Source organism: Canis lupus, chromosome 17 (assembly GCF_003254725.2).
Source record: "Canis lupus dingo isolate Sandy chromosome 17, ASM325472v2, whole genome shotgun sequence".
Classification (NCBI taxonomy): Eukaryota; Metazoa; Chordata; class Mammalia; order Carnivora; family Canidae; genus Canis; species Canis lupus.
In genome coordinates, this window is record NC_064259.1 from 23,234,745 (window position 1) to 23,250,816 (window position 16,072).

The 16,072-nt window shown below is 42.9% G+C and overlaps 1 protein-coding gene across 1 annotated transcript in view; it reads right to left on the reverse strand.

The window, feature by feature from the left end:
* Positions 1-16,072, reverse strand: part of ALK (ALK receptor tyrosine kinase) — a 680,397-nt gene that overhangs the window by 197,440 nt on the left and 466,885 nt on the right. The window lies entirely within an intron of this gene.

Below are 16,072 nucleotides of genomic sequence, written 5' to 3' on the forward strand. Positions count from 1 at the left end.
ATTGCATGTCCTAAAAATGTATAGTTTGGAGAGTTAAAGAGTATAAATTGATGAGGTTTGCCATATATATACATTCATGAACTCATGATGTTTCATATTGTCCTACCACTATGTAGGGCCTCAGGTAGGTTGGCCCATAAAAGCGTGAAGGAATTTAGGGAAAGATTAGCTTTCTGTTAAAAAAAATGTTTAAAGTACCCCTTCGCCTGCAAGGTATAAAGTGATGCTCACTCTAAGAAATATTAAAGATCCAACCATTCAGAAAAGTTGGTAAAGGAAACTAAAAGTCACCCAGACACTCATTATCCAGAGAGAACCATGGCCAAAACTAGTGTAGCCTTTTAGCAATACTTTTATATAAACAAGACCATTTTACTTGTGCTCTCTGTGACTGGACTTTGCCACTCAATGGCATGTCAGGACACAATAAGTATAGACTATGTGATGAGTTCAATGATTGCATTTTTAATGATTTGTGCATTGCTTCTGAATTTTCCTCTTCACGATCATGCTGAGGCTAGCCCTGTGCACTTCTGTAAATACTGCCTTCAGACAAATTCTTAGGCCCCAAGTCAAAGTGCATGTACATTGAAAACTCTGAGCATGTTGTCAGTCTTCCAACAGTGAATCAGAGAGCCCATTTCTCCATCTGCTTGTTAACACTGGACCTCATCAAATCTTTCCTGACTTTACTGCCTTTCGGTGATAAGGCAACACCTAAGGCAATCAGTGGTCTTTCAGCAGGGCGCCCTTGGATGGCAGTTTTGAGTTTCCAGTCCTGCCATGTGGCGGGGCATGCAGTCGGAATCTGCTGAGTGAAGAAGGTAGTTTTGTTCTCTAACTATGCTCTTCTGTACTTAATTCAGATCATTGAAGCCAATGCCTCAGCCATTTAATACAAGTGTATTAAGTTTCCCCACAATAGATGCTGTTGCAGGGATTATTGCTGTTGTAAAGTGTGTTCCCTGTTACTGTACCCAGCAGGATTTCTATCCAAAATAAAACCAGTGCAATTGAATAAGGAAAAGGAGGCCTTTCGGTTTAAATGTGGAGCTGTCAAAGAAATAAATATTTGAAAAGAAAATGTAAACGTGGGGTTCTTAAGAAAAAAACAAACAAGCAAAGAGAGCAGAATTATTCTTGTCCTTCTGAAGAAATAAAGAACGCTATTTTTGAGGAAAGATGGTGGAAAAACGCATACCTATTCATATTCTGCCAAAATCGCAGCTCTCTGCTGCAAGGAATGATGGATTTTAATTCCAGGTACACTGTGGCCCTTGACAATGATTTCCATTTCTATATTGGCACTAGCCCTCTGGATAAATGTGTCAAGAGTTTTAGGAATTAGTTTCTGAGTTACTGATGCAATAACTTTTGTCTGAAATTCTCTGGCCTCCCATAGTTTACTGCTGCAGCTTTAATAACTTTCAGAGCAGTTGCCAAACATGTATTTTATGACCAGGGAAATTGGGACAAGAAAAGGGCAAGCTTGTACCTAGGGTCAGCTTTGTTTAAAAGACAGCAGGAACCCCAGGAAAAACAAACGCAAGCTCTCTTTTCGGTCTGACTCCATTTTCTTTGCTCATATCCCCGCAGTCATGAAACTCCCTTATTAGGGTTCTGTTTCCCTCTTTGGCTGAAGCAACTCTAGTTGTGCTTGCAGGAGGGAAGGTTATGTTCTGACCTAGATCCTCCTAGAGACCAACGTGCAGCTGTGTCCATGTCCTGGGGACTTGTGGCTATCTTAGCACGGGTCCTTTAATCAATCAACCTGACGGTGTGGGGAGTCCATCTGGATTCTGGGAAGCCAGAAAAACTATATGAGCAGCCTGTCACCATCCATTATCTTCCAGTTGTCTCTCTAGAATTCTTAACTTCCAGTTTTGGCTCTGCCCCTCAAGTGTCTGATGACTTTGAACAAGGCACTTCACTCTGAACGCCTGAAATTTTGGATGTTTTTTGATCAATGTATTCTCAATCAGAGGAAGTTTCTCCAATTTTGTGTGAATTTGCTGAGAAAAAACAAACAAACAAAACCTGACCGCACATTTTTGCTGAATGGCTACATCATATTGAATAAATTGGAATACAAACAACAACAACAACAAAAAGTCAGAAGGGTTGGTTTGTGAATATTAAGGTCCATTTCTGACCTGAAGGTTGGAAATAGGTACGTATAAAGGATGCTCAGTTGGGGGCAAGTCCTGGGTTCTGGTTGTGGACCCCCACAGGTTAAGGTAAGTTCCTATACCGACTTGGGTTTTAGTTTCTTTGTTAGCAAAATGCAAGGGTTGGATCAAAATTCTCTAAGGTCCCTTACTGATTGGGTGCTTATATTTCTCTAGCAATTTGTAGGAGTCCTAGTGACAAAACACTTGATGAAACCCCTGAAAGCTGCAATGCACAAACAATATTCCACAGAGAGTGGAAGGAAGAAGTGATTAGTCAAAGAATTACATATTTATATCTGTAAAGAGACTAAGTTCCATCTCCTTAGAAAAATGGAGAGACTTGCCCAAGGTCACACTTTCAGTTACCTGCAGACCTAAGATTAAAATCGAATATATTATTGCTCCCAGACTGCAAGGACAGGAAACAATGCAACCTACAGATCAGTCGGTATACTCAGTCACCACTCCATATCACTGGAATCCCAGAAACAGAAAAGGAGATGTCTACTTTGCATTAATAGAAGAAACACCAGTCTGGGTTTTAAGGACAAACAGGCCAACCAGATAGTAAAATATATTGTCACAAAATTGACACACAAAACAAAAAATTCCTAAAAAGCCCTGTCATAGTCTTAAGAATCTCCAAGGCTCCCACTACTCCATACCAAGTTAGTCTGTACGTGTTTAAAGGAAATCGTCAGCACAACTGATGTAAGGCAAGCTGCTGACTAGATTCAAGAGTTAGCATCCATGACTCAAGGAGAATGAAGGCATGAAATTGTTTTTTAAGCCTAGGAGGAAGGGGAACTTTTGATGGCCTGTGAGGTCTATGGATGGCAGTTGACAAGACAGAGGAATGTGTGTTACTTTGCTACTGTGTAGTATTCTAATAGGCATGATGTTGACACAGGATTGGCTCACAAAAGCAAGCCCTCAAACCCCACATGCTATTCAATGGAATGCCTTTCTTTCTTTTTTTAAAGAGTTTTTTTTTTTTTTTTAATTTACTCATGAGAGACACAGAGAGAGGCAGAGATATAGGCAGAAGGAGAAGCAGATTCCCTGCAGGGAGCCCAATGTAGGACTCGATCCCAGGACCCTGGGATTACAACCTGAGCTGAAAGTAGACACTCAACCACTGAGCCACCTGGATGCTCCTCAATGGAATGCCTTTCTGAGATGACTTTGGTTGCTGCAATATCAGGAGGCCTAGAGTCAGTCCTCAGCTCCACCATCAACTCAGCTAAGTGACTTTGGGCAAATAATTTAACTTCTCTGATCTTCAGTTTCCTTACTTTTAAGATAGAAATCATAATACCTAGCTCACTGGGTTGTTGTGAGGATTTGTCAGAAGGATATATGCAAAGGAACATCCTTTTGGGGGGGTTCTCAATAGTGAGAGCTATTTTTACAGAAGACCACAGCTTTCTTCACAGAATGGCACTGGTCCATTAACCTATCAGCATCTCAACTCATTTATGAGATTCGAGGGGGAAAGGAATGTAGGTAAAAGAAAGAGAGAAAATCATTTGCAATTTATCAATAGCAGACACCTTATTTATTTAAGCCAGAAAAAAGTCTTCATTTTTAAATGGATCTTCATGTGTTAAGCACAACCCAAAGAAATCATGTTGAAATACCCATACGACAAAATATATTAGTGACTATGATAGGATATCAACATTCTGCTCAGAGCCCTCCAAAGGTACTCATCTTACTTTAGAGTAAAAGCCTCTCATTTACCTTTGTATCATCTGTGGTATGTGGAAAGATGCCTTGTGTCTAAATCTCGGTTAGAATTTGTTGAATTCCATTTCTCAGGTATTTATTGGTGTGTTGTTGTACACTAAGTAAAGCATTAAATACTCAGGGAATCCTAAGGGTTTAAGATTTAGCTTGGCATTCCAGGTGCTTACAGACTAGAGAGAAAGAATAAAAGTAAATACCAACATTTATAGTGAATGGCAGTATAGAAAAGTAAGTGGATGGCATAGGCTCTATGTACAATTAAAAGTTAGAAGGCAAAATGATGTGTTCGGGTTGGGTGACCACAAGAGGTGTAACTTAAGGGTGGGTTATGAAGAGGGGGAAGGAATTAGGAATAGGTGATGCAGAAATACCTTGTATCTCTAGACACAATATTTGTTGAATGAGAGAACAAGTACATGAACACATTTCTGTTAAATCAGACAAGATTCTGACATTCTTGGATAAAATTTATATTCTAGCAGCACTGAGTTCATCTGAAAGTTCATGTAAGTTCATTATTGTTAGCTCTCATCCATTCAGGTAATGGATGCCTTCCCTGTTAGGAGGAACCTAAGGAGTGGGAAAATTTGGAGGTTGAGGGCTGTTTGCAGGTTGGTTCATCACGTAGTTCTTGGCTCCCAATTTGCCCATAGGTCTGTTCTTTAAAGGGGCAGGGCAAGGGAAAGCAGCCATCAAATTAGCTCTTATCCACATGCCCAAGAAAGGAATCCGAGAATTGAAGTAATTGAGACATGGAGGGATCTCAGTGCTCAATGAGGAGAGGTCCATCTGATGCGTGAATGTCCTCTACAAGGCAGGTCAACCTTAAACCAAGTCAATATGAATATTAACAAGAGCAACAACAATAGTTAATACTCCTGAAGGCCTATAGTATACCATGCTTCTAGCTAAGTTTCAAATATTTATTTATTTGAGAGGGGGTGGTGGGGAGAGTGGGAGAGTGGAGCAGACTCTCCACTGAGCAGAGAGCCCGAAGCAGGGCTGGATCTCCCAACCAGGATATCACAACCTGAGCTGAAACCAAGAATTGGACACTGAACCAATTGAGCCATCCAGGTATCCTTCTGACTCCCTCCACTGAATTTTAAACTCAGATTACTGTGACTCCATAGTCCTTAGGTACACTGTTTTAAACTGCCTTTTTAGAGCTTCCTGAGGTTAGAAACTGTGTCTTCCTGAGGCTTTGTTCTAACTTCTGGTGCTGATGAACAAGGCTGGGGGCCGGAAGCTAAAAGATGTGGTCATCTGCATGTTCTGTAGTTCTAACAAGAGCAAAGTCATTTAGGTGGTGACTAGGCCTCTTGCCAAGACAGCCAAACTCACGGGTTAAGCAGAGGATGATGGAAACCACATAAATTAGACAACCAGTGTGTCCCTGTCTGGTAGAGATGAGTCACACGACTATCATTGTTAGGGAGAGCAACACTGTCGAGGCCCAGGCTCTGCTGCTGACATTCCTTCACATGTCTCTTTGCTAAGACTCTCTTGACAAGTGTCCGGAAGTATGTGTGAAGATGTGAAGATTTGTGACAAACAAGAAACTGAGCCTGTGGGAGTTCGTGTAGATCAATACAGAAAAAAAAAAAAAAAAGAAAAGAAAAGGAAAAAAAGCCAATTGCACTTTTCTCCCTAATCTCATCCTAAAGGAAAAAAAAAAACACATAACTTTCAAATTTTTCTTAAAATATACCTTGTAGTAATTCTGCAGCAAATACAAACCATTCAGCACTATTTTTTATCGTTTCCATTAAATCAGCCTGCGTTTAAAGCATTTTTTATGGGAGATAGTAGGGAGAAAATGCCAGATCAATGTAAATTTTAGTGTGAAGTCCTTTGTTGCTTGTTAATTTTCTGTAGTAATAATAACACTTGGTATGTAGCATGAGGTCTTTCATCCAGGAACTCTTGGCTTTCTTATTCCCTTGCCCTTTACAATTTCCCAAAAGTTAGATGGATGTGCCCTGGAGAAGAGTAGAAATGAGGTTTCAGATTGATACTGGAATTTGGCTCCCACTGGCCCATGGTGGCAAAGAGCTGCCTGGAGGCTGAGAGTGGCTTCTGGCTCTGCTGGAGCAAAGGGGGTGCTTGCTCTGGCCACAGGTAGACTCGGTTGAAAATTTAACACTGGCAGCTGGAAAGTGGTTTAGGTTTATATCAGACACGCTGTATAGGTGACAGAGATCTGGAAGGTTGCCTGGCTTTCCTGGAGTGGGGGCTAAGAAAATGTTCCCAAACTGTATTTCTCCTAATTTTTCTCTCATGCTTTTGAGCAAAGAAAAAAAAAAAAAATGAACGGGTTCCTTTTCCTGACTTCTCTTTAGTTTCTTCTCATTTTCCTTCCATACTTCCTCCCTCTCCTTCCCTTTTTCCTTCCTTCAAAGAAACATATTAAGACCGCAAATTCTGGAGCCAGATTTCGTGTTTTATAATCTCAATTCTGTCTCCTTTTGGCTGTGACCTTTGACCAGCTACCTAACCTAGCCTGTCTGTGCCAGTGTTCTGTCATTAAGAAGTGGAGATAATAATATAATTTTACAGGAGTGCTGTGAAGAGTGCATGAGTTAGGACACGTAGGGCACTCAGCTGACACTCAATACTATTCTTATTATGTTCGTGTTTCTTTTCTCTCCTAAACCCAGGGTGGCAGATGGCCTTTCAAGGAGTGACCTTAGAAGAAGGTGGAATAGGAAACTGATCATGTGGTGGGATTTGGGGAATTGGGGGAGAGCCTCCCATCTCAGAATACCAGGATTTTCGAGGCCTCTTTCGTTCCCTCCTGTGGAGATAAAGAGACAAAATGTACAAATGCAGATATCCCAGGGAACGTTGTTCCAAGCACTTTATTGGTCTGGGTCCATGTTTATTGATGATATGCATCTTTCCAGAAGGGATTTAAGGCAGAACATAAATAAAGCTATTTTATTTTATCTCATTTAATATTCACAATAAATGCATGAGACAGATATTATCATCCCCATTTTATAAGCAAGAAAATTGAGGCTCAGGGAGGCTTACACAACTTGCCCATGTAGTAAATGGTAAGAAGTGATACGAACCTGAGACTCTTTATCTAAAATCGCTTATACTTTCTACTATATTGTGCATCGGTTTACACTTATGCTAAATATAAATGATTACTTTTTTAGAAGACCTTTTTGGTGGGTTGCAGGTGATTAGTATTTGAAGTGTGCAGAAAAGGATGCATCCAAGAAGTATTTTGGCTTCTTTTCAATGTTTCCCCAGACTATCTTATTTCTTCCCTCTTTAGATTCCATATCATCCTAATCCAGGTTGGAATATTCAGGCTTGTGGAGGCAGGCATCCACTCAGCCCCTGGTTGAGATGCTTTCCTTCATTCTCTATAGCAAGCCAGGAATGAGAGATTGAATCTACCTCTACTGATCTAGCTTCTGAACCTTAGGAGTGAGGTGGACAGAAGTGGACTCATCATAGCCACAGCTGTCAAGGAAAATAATGTTTGAAGATGTGTTCTTAACTGGCCTCCATGTAACCAATCAGCTTGTGGAGTCAGCCCAATCTCTGCACTGTCCATGCAGTGGAACCTCCTGGATGTTCAGGCTTACCCCCCCACCCCCAGGACTTCTACACTTCCTACTCCCATCACCTGAGTTAGATGCCTACTGAGAAAAAGTTATTCTTGTTCTCAAGCCTGTTTATGCCATTTGTGCTCATTCCAACAATAGCAAGAAAAACTTGAATTGCTTTGTAAAGATTAGTAGTGAGAAATCACTAAACATAATTGCTGTTTAATTTGGTATACATGGGGCAACAGAAAAAATCAGGGGGAAAAATCTTAAAAATCTCCAAGTTTTCAGGTTATTTCCCAAGTATTTTAAAATTACTTCTGGTTTCGAGAAACTGAAATTGAAAATCGTGGATGTGGTGTTGTGGTGTCCTGAACTTGGTTTATGGAGAAAGGTAGAGCACAACTCCAGTCACCAGGCCCACACTGGAAGCAAAGGTGTTAGTCTTCCATCAAGAGATTATGAATAAGCATGCATCTAGCATCTAGAAGTTATAAGTAAAGACAAATGTTTAAGATGTCAGTTGATTCCCAAGAAACTATTGGTCCCAAGCTTGTTGTCTAGAGGGCTTCTTCTTTGCTCTAGGTTGTATAAAGAAATGCCTGGAGGATTCACTGGGTGTTTTGTTTTGTTTGTTCTTTTTAAAGGAGGTAACACTGATTACCAGGCAAAAAATTAAGTGAGAGAGAGCCTCAAATCAAGAGTAGGGAGCCTGAGAGTCCTGAAGTTCCTTTTTCAGTTCCTCTGCATTTTGGATTAAGTCCCATGCACGCTACCACCTCCTCTAGCATCTGCTGAATATTCCTCATCAAAGAGGGACTCAGCTGAATTATGGGCAAGGGATGGGAAAGGAGAGAGGGTTTGGTTGTTACCACATTCCAGGAATCACAAAATTATGGAAGTGAGCACCAGAGGGGATCCCGGTGGGGTTCCCGACTCCACAGGCTGATCAGGCAATCTCCCTGGCAGGGTGGGCTGTGGATTTTCTCAGGTTAGAGCCCCAGGTGATCATTTTGCCTTTCAAACTCCTTCTGTAAGGAGATTTGAGCATGTCACCCACCTGCAGACAGTAGGAATCTGGAATTTGGTTTCCTAACTCTGTTCCTTCCAGTAACTTTTTACCACCATCTGTTCTTTCCAAATACAACCTCTTTTTTCCCCCAAGCCAGCTCAGTGCAGTTAGTCCTTTTTAAAAAATATATCATCACCAAGGGAAAGGATAAAGGCAATATCAAAACTTGGAACATGGCCATTTCTGTAGGACCTTTCCTTCAGCATGATCTGCTTCTAGGTTGAGCTCTCTGATCCTGAGCGGAGCTGGGATTGGGGCTTTCATCATGTGCCCCCACCTCAATACCCATGATTTTCCAATGTTTATTGATGATATGCATCAAAGCAATTTTCCTTGTCCTTGCTCAAATAACAGCCAGTTGCCCATCTTGCTCCCTAGAGAGCTAGCCTAAATGCCATTTAATGTGTTAATGTATTGATTGGTTCAATACAAATGTAAGCCTCTGCCAAGCAAAATGCTGACACCCAAGCTCAGAGGCTCCATTTCAGTCATGAATCTCTGGCCAAGCCAAGCCACCCTGGGCTGAAGCTGCATAAGGTAGGGTAGACCCTGTAAGTAAATTCTGGGGCTGGGATAGCGGCCATCTGGAAAAGGCTTGAGGGTCCTGGACACGTGGGGTCAGGAGTGCCCACAGACTTGTCCCTGGAGACAAGATGGAGATGATCCCCCATTCCACATGCTGCACTTGCCCTACCCTTTTGCTGAGTGACCATCCAGGGATGCAGAAGTAATGCCGGAGGCACTGATGGATCATGTTGTGAGCTCCTTAGTGCAGAGGGGCTCACTGGCCCTGCTACAGGTATAAAGATATATAAGATACATATCTTATAAAGATATAAGACTGTCATGAATTTGGAAATCACCATGTGTCTTCCTTTCACGTGGCAGAGAAAGACAGAGGCCTAAACTATGCACCTCCACTCCACAGACAGAGGAGAGTTCCATTCCATCCTTGCATACCGAATCATTTCTTTAAAACTGAAACATGACCATGTTCCCCAATGCCCTCAGGACTTGCCTATGGTTCCCAGAGCATGCCAGGATTCTTCCCTGCCTTGTACATGTACTCAGGGTGTCCCTTATACCCTGAATCCCCTTTATATTTTTTCTCTGCTGGGTTATTCTTCACTGATTGAGACTCAACTTGGTATCCCTAAGTCATCTGACTCTCAGGTTGAACTGGGTGACTGGTAGAGGAGAATAAGGATGACACATGCCTATCTCTGCCTATCAGAGGTTTTTAGAAGAGCTTCTTGAAGGATGTGACATCTATTATTATTGGCTGGTCCACTCTGGTCCAAGAAGGGATGCCAGAAAAGGGTGGTGTTATGTATTGACTTGTATCCCCCTCTAAAGATATGTTAAAGTCCTAACCCCCAATGCCTCAGACCATGACCTTATTTAGAAATAAGTCTTTATAAAGGTGATCAAGTTAAAAAGAAATTAGTAGGGCAGGCCTTAATCCCATGTGACTATATCCTTATAAAAGAGGAAAGTTGGATGTAGAGACAAACACATAGGGAGAATGTCATGTGCAGAGGAAGACAGAGATCTGGGTGATGTGTCTACAAGCCAAGGAATTTCAAAGATTGCCACAAGCCATCAGAAGCTAGGAGAGGCATGGAACAGATTCTTCCTCACAGCCCTCAGAAGGAATTGATCCTGTTGACACCCTGAGCTCAAATGTCTAGCCTCTACACTGTGAGACAATCAAGTTCTATTGATTAAGCTCTTCAGTGTGTGATACTTTGTTATGATCACTGTAGAAAATGAACATAGGTGGATAGTTCAAAACCATCCCAACTAAGTGGAGAAACAAACTTTAAAATATTTTTACCAACTATGTGTGAATGGTTATCTTTCTATGTGATGAGCAGCCCATGGACATGTAGTCCACAAGCTACTGAAAAAACAATTCATTTCTCACAAAGAAGCCCCATTTTCCTTGGGGCCAGAAAGAATGCAGGCCATTTTCCCACTTACCCCTGCCTTCCAGGTGAATAATATCACCTTTGCCTTTAGAGAGGCCCATTGTAGAATGATATTAGGAAGGGCTTACTAATAAACCCAGGAATAATAGGCCCATTAGATTCACCTGGGTAATGCTCATACCTTTAAGTCATGCTTGAGGAAACTAATGGAGTTTGGACTTCAGGTGTCCCATGTCAGCCATGTGGGAGCTTTCTGGAACCCAGAGGCCAGAACTGCTTGAGAGGCCATGAGATTGTGCCAATGATGTGTTCACCTGGGAGTCAATTTCTGGGCTGAAATTGCCAACACCAATTTTCACATGACATCAGAGGGTCAGCTCAAAATTGTGACCTGGAACTTTTAAGGCATGCCGAATCTGCACTGGAAGCAGAGGTACATGGGAGAGCCAGAAAGATTTGGGCTGAGGTTGGGGTGAGCAGGAATCTGCGGGAGTGCAGCCAACCTTTTCTCACCTTTCCTGGTTCATCTCATATTTTGAATATTCACAATTAGAAAGTTCTAAAAACTCAGAATCTTTTGACATTGTCCCTGCTCCTTTACACTGGACCTGCTATATTCTGGAAAGAGCCGGCTCCTGGTTTTTGGCTGGTTCAGCCCTTCAGTAATATATTTAATCAATAAGGGCTTGGGGAATAGTCACCTACAAGACAGGAATAGCCCATCTTCTTTTACTTGCCTCCCAAGAGATATATGCAAAGGGTCTTAGAAAGAGCTGCCTGCATATCCACTGTATTATAAATGTCACTGTAGCCACTGGTAAGCCTGCAATGCAGTTTTGTTAAAATGAAACCAAGCAGAAACCTCCAAAGAGTCAATAAAAACTGACTCCTGGAGATGAGGTTTTAAAACCTGTCTCTTTGCTCAGGCCTTGTACTCATAGATCATGGAAGCTGGAGTCTATCCAGTTGTTTGGTATGTTTCTCATGGAACCAAGAGGGACAGCAGAAACCCTCTTTTCCTCTCCAGTCTATGGCAGCCTCAAAGGGCAGAGGACTACAGGAATGGACTGTGACAAAGGCTGAGAAGACAGTCTAGCACATGAACTCCTGGCTCATGTGAGCTCTGTGGGTTGGCTCTGCCAACAGCTCATAACAGATTCAGAGGACATCATTTAAAACAGTGCTGATCCTCTGTCATGTGGGCTGATGGCCTCTGCACCAAGCAAGTATGGACACTCACAATGGCTCTTCGTACTCACAGAGCCAGGATTGTGTGGCTCGTGCTGCCATGGGCGGGGGGTTGGGGGGGGGGGTTGGTCCTGAATGATGCAGAAGGAATTGGTGGTCTGTTAGCATCTCTGGCTTTGGAAACCTGCCAGTAATGTCATCCAAGCAATGATGGTAATAATTGTTATATTGCTATTAGATGATTATAAGTATCATAATGCCTACCACTCCTTGGACACTAATGCCATGCCAGACACTGCGAAGGAATCCGTTATAGCTATTTCATTTGATCCTCTTGAAAGCTGTGAAGGGAAGGTGCTATTGCCCCACTGTACAGATGAGGAAACTGAGATCCCAGCAGATGAATTACCCTGTTCTTGACTTAGTAAGTGACAGACCTGAGATTCAAACCTGGGCCTGTCAAACTCCAGGCCTATAGCTGTCTTTGTATGCCTCAGCTTCCCATAGAAGCACGATGCAATCTGGGCTGCTATAGGAATGATGGGAGGATGGCCTCAGGCACTTGGAGATCCCACAACTTCAGAGCTGAGGGGTATCCAGATTAGGCTGAGATACAATAGTTTCTTGGGAGCCTACTGTGGCAGACTACGGTACTTACCATGTGTATCAGGAGATTTAAAACTGAGATGGATTCTTCTTCTAGAATATTCAGGATCATAATGCTAGTATACTTTGGGATAGCCATGGGACTTCTGCTTCAGCACACTCCCATCTGAGGGGCTTCGTGTCCCTGCACACATCCTCTCATCTGATTCTTATAATTGTAGGTACTCTTCTTTGTCACACAGCCAGGTAGTATGGAATGAAGGGTTGCAAAGCTTGCTCAAAGGACTAGTTAAGAAGTGCTAGAGCTTGGTCTTGTGATTCCAAGGCTGGTGCTCTCCTATCCATCCCCTGAAGGCTACTGGAATCCAGAAGGGCCTCAAATCATGGAGACTGGCCACCATGTTGTCTGCTTGGCACTGGTACATGTGAAGCCTGACTGATGATGTTCTCCTGTTTCTAGAGCCATCCCTTGGCAGGGGATGAGAGGCCTGTGTGTTGGGAGGGACTGGAAGCTGGGACAAACCTGAGTTGGGAGTCTCTCCTTCCCTAGCATTTTTGCACGGGTAAAAATAAACATCAGTTCTTATAGGACAAGGAAAATACATGACTCTTCCCATTCTATAGATGAGAAGACTGAGATATGGGAAACAGAAGGAACTGGAACCCAGGTTTTTAGCTAGGAAAAGAGCATAGACACTAGGATCCTTGGGGCCAGCGTCTGCTTAATCCTTGTAGTGTCCTACTGAACTGAGTGAAGGTAACTAGGGCCCTTTTTTCCTCCTCCATGACTTGGCCCTATGTATATTTATGGGCATGTGCCTGGGGGTGAGCCAGGGGCTGAAGGCCAAGTTGAATTACATCAGATGTCACTGAATCTTTTAGTATCAAGTCACTTAAAATTATCATCTAACTTAAAATATTTTATTTTCCTCTATTATAAAAATCTTTTGAACAGATATGTGTACCCCTATCTGATATTGATATTAATTATCAGTAAAATTTAATATTTTATTTTTAAATGATATATATTTATATTCATATTCATATTTATATTACCTCCAAGGAGCCATTTTGCATAGCCATTGGAATGAGTGCACTCTGTTTGGAGATGCACCAGCTTAGTCCATTGCCATGTTAGAAGATCAACCCTCTTGAGTAAGGAAGGTTCTTCTTACTTTGGTCCCATCCACTAATCATTTAATAGAACGTCTCCCAGTATAGATGACCCCTATGTAGCCTGGGAAGGGTTGCCGACAGTTTGGTGGCACCTCCTCACTGAGGTCAGGGAGTCTCATTCCCTCTTGGTTGCCTCCACCCAGGGACAGGACTCAGAATATCAGTGGATGAAGTCAAGTCTCTTTGGTGAATTCCCCCTTTCTCAGCCTGAGCTCTGGCCCCCTCTCAGCCCACCCTCTTCCAACAGGAGCAGATGTTTTTAGCCCACAAATAAATTTTCTTTCAGCAATGATGACTCTGGATATAGAATCATGCATTTCCCCTATACAAATTGCTGTCACTAGATATAAAACACTAAATGACATCTCAGAGGTGGCTTCTTTAGTGACTCTAACCCCCAGCATTCTGTCTTAGTATCCTTCACTACACCCTGTCCTGTTGGGTTTTGGGAACAGAGTAAGAGCTTGCTGTGACATAGCTGTCCTTTGCAAGATGTTGTTGCTCCAGTGTCCTCATTCTGTCCTTGGTGGTGGTGGTGGTGGGCGGGGGTTGAGGGGTGGTGGTGGAGTTGCTTTCCAATACCACACGACACCACAGATAGTGTTTGCTTTTACTTTCCCAAAAGCATCACAGGGCTCTCTGGGGCTCAGCTGGAGGATATCTCCCCTCCTTGATCATTCTGATGACTCCTTGAATCATATTACTTTAAGCTATTTTCTGTGGAAGCCTTCCCACTCTGCATTTGCATGTACTGCTTTCACAATAAGCATGGCAAACATTCACATCCTAATGCATCAATGTCTTGCTTTCTCTAAGGGGCTGGGAGGGTAGGGGTGGATGGCAGTGTGGTTCCTAACCTCAATTCCATGCTGGGGAGATGTCTTTCCTAAGAACCCAGGCTCTTTGGTGGGACTGCTTGTTTGACCTGGTGTCTTCAACTGTGGCCCATGGCTAACATCTCACTTGTGGGCCTCCGGAAGGAAGTGACACAAGTTGAGTATTCAGATCGGCCAAATCCCGGGGGCCACTATGTGGAAATAATTGAAGTCTTTTAACAGAGGTGTCTAAGAGAGCGATTAAAAGAGAATTGCAATTATCGAGCCCAGAGGTAAAATTTCAGAACTGGCCCATAAATCCTGGTCTGACATGAAATTTAAAACTCCCCAATGGTCTCCAATGCCATATTAAAAGGGTTTTAATACTAAGAAGTGGAAATAATGAATGATAACCAGGGTATTGTTTCTGGGAGCAGGGGCAGCTCCCAGAGTGGGCAGGGAATTGTAGGCTTGTGTTTGGTTGCGTTTTACATCTTTCACTTCACAAGAGATAGGTGATGGAAGGGAAGGCAGGCTTGGCTGGGGGGTGTTGAGGGAAAACCCTGTGGAGCCATTCCCCCGTGAGCTCCAGCTCAAGCTCTGACGAAGGCCAGAGATGCAAATGGCCCTTGCCTGCTGTATAGCTGCTCTGGGCCAGACCAGGGAGGCAGCAATTGCCTGCCGAGGGGTAGGCCAGGGAGCTGACCTGAAGAGGAGGCATGGCACCAGGAAAGAGCACTGGATTGAGAGTCCCAAGATCCTGGCTCAAGACCTAGCTTCTTCACTGGCTGTGTGGCTTTGGCAAGTCACTCCACTTCTCTGTTCATGGTTCCTCCATTTTAACAACTCCTTCCTAGGATTGCTGGAAGGGTTAAATGGTAGAATGAATAGGAGAGCACTTTGAAAACATATATTATCACAGGTTTCTATTTTTTTTTCTATTTTTTTAAAAAGATTTTATTTATTCATGAGAGAGACACACACACACAGAGAGAGAGAGAGAGAGAGGCAGAGACATAGACAGAGGGAGAAGTAGGCTCCCTATGGAGAGCCTGATGTAGGACTCGATCCCAGAGCTCCAGTATCATGACTTGAGCCAAAGGTAGATGATCAACCACTGAGCCACCCGGGTGCCCCTATTGTTTTGGTTTCTGATGTTCACCTCTCTGTGCTCATTTTCCTCTTGGGAATTACTTTAAATTTATTCCTTTAAAATTTGCCAACAAAAACACAGCTAGATGACTCCTAATGCTCTTTCAGCTCCTGGATATTAGGACGATGACAGTATCTTGCACTAGTTTGGCCAATGTAGGGAATGCTGGTGTCAAATCTCCCTGGGATTTGGACTCTGTGCTTCCAGTTTCTTGGAGCATTGTCTTTTCAGGTGGCTGCAGCACACCATGGCTTCTTGTTAATTTGGGATTAACTGGAATCCCACCCTCCCCCCCCACCCCCGCAGGTTACCCCTAATCCTTTTCCCAGAAACTGTTCCCAAACCATATTCTCCAGATCCTATAAATTGTGGTGCAAAGAAGTAGATTATTTTGAACCTGAGTGCAGGACCAAGACATTTCCTGCAGCCAATTTTAACTGGCTTGGTTTCCAGAATTTAGAACCTGTTACCTGTGGTATTAGCTCTCCTACCAAGCTTGGAATCATCAGCAGATGAGGCCTCCTATGAAAGGAGATAATGAACACAGAGCTTTTAGCGCTGTGGTAGGCTTGCAGTAGGCTGAGCAAATGTTAGATTCTCTTTCTGCCAACCATCTCAGTCATGAATCAAAAACATACAAGAGCC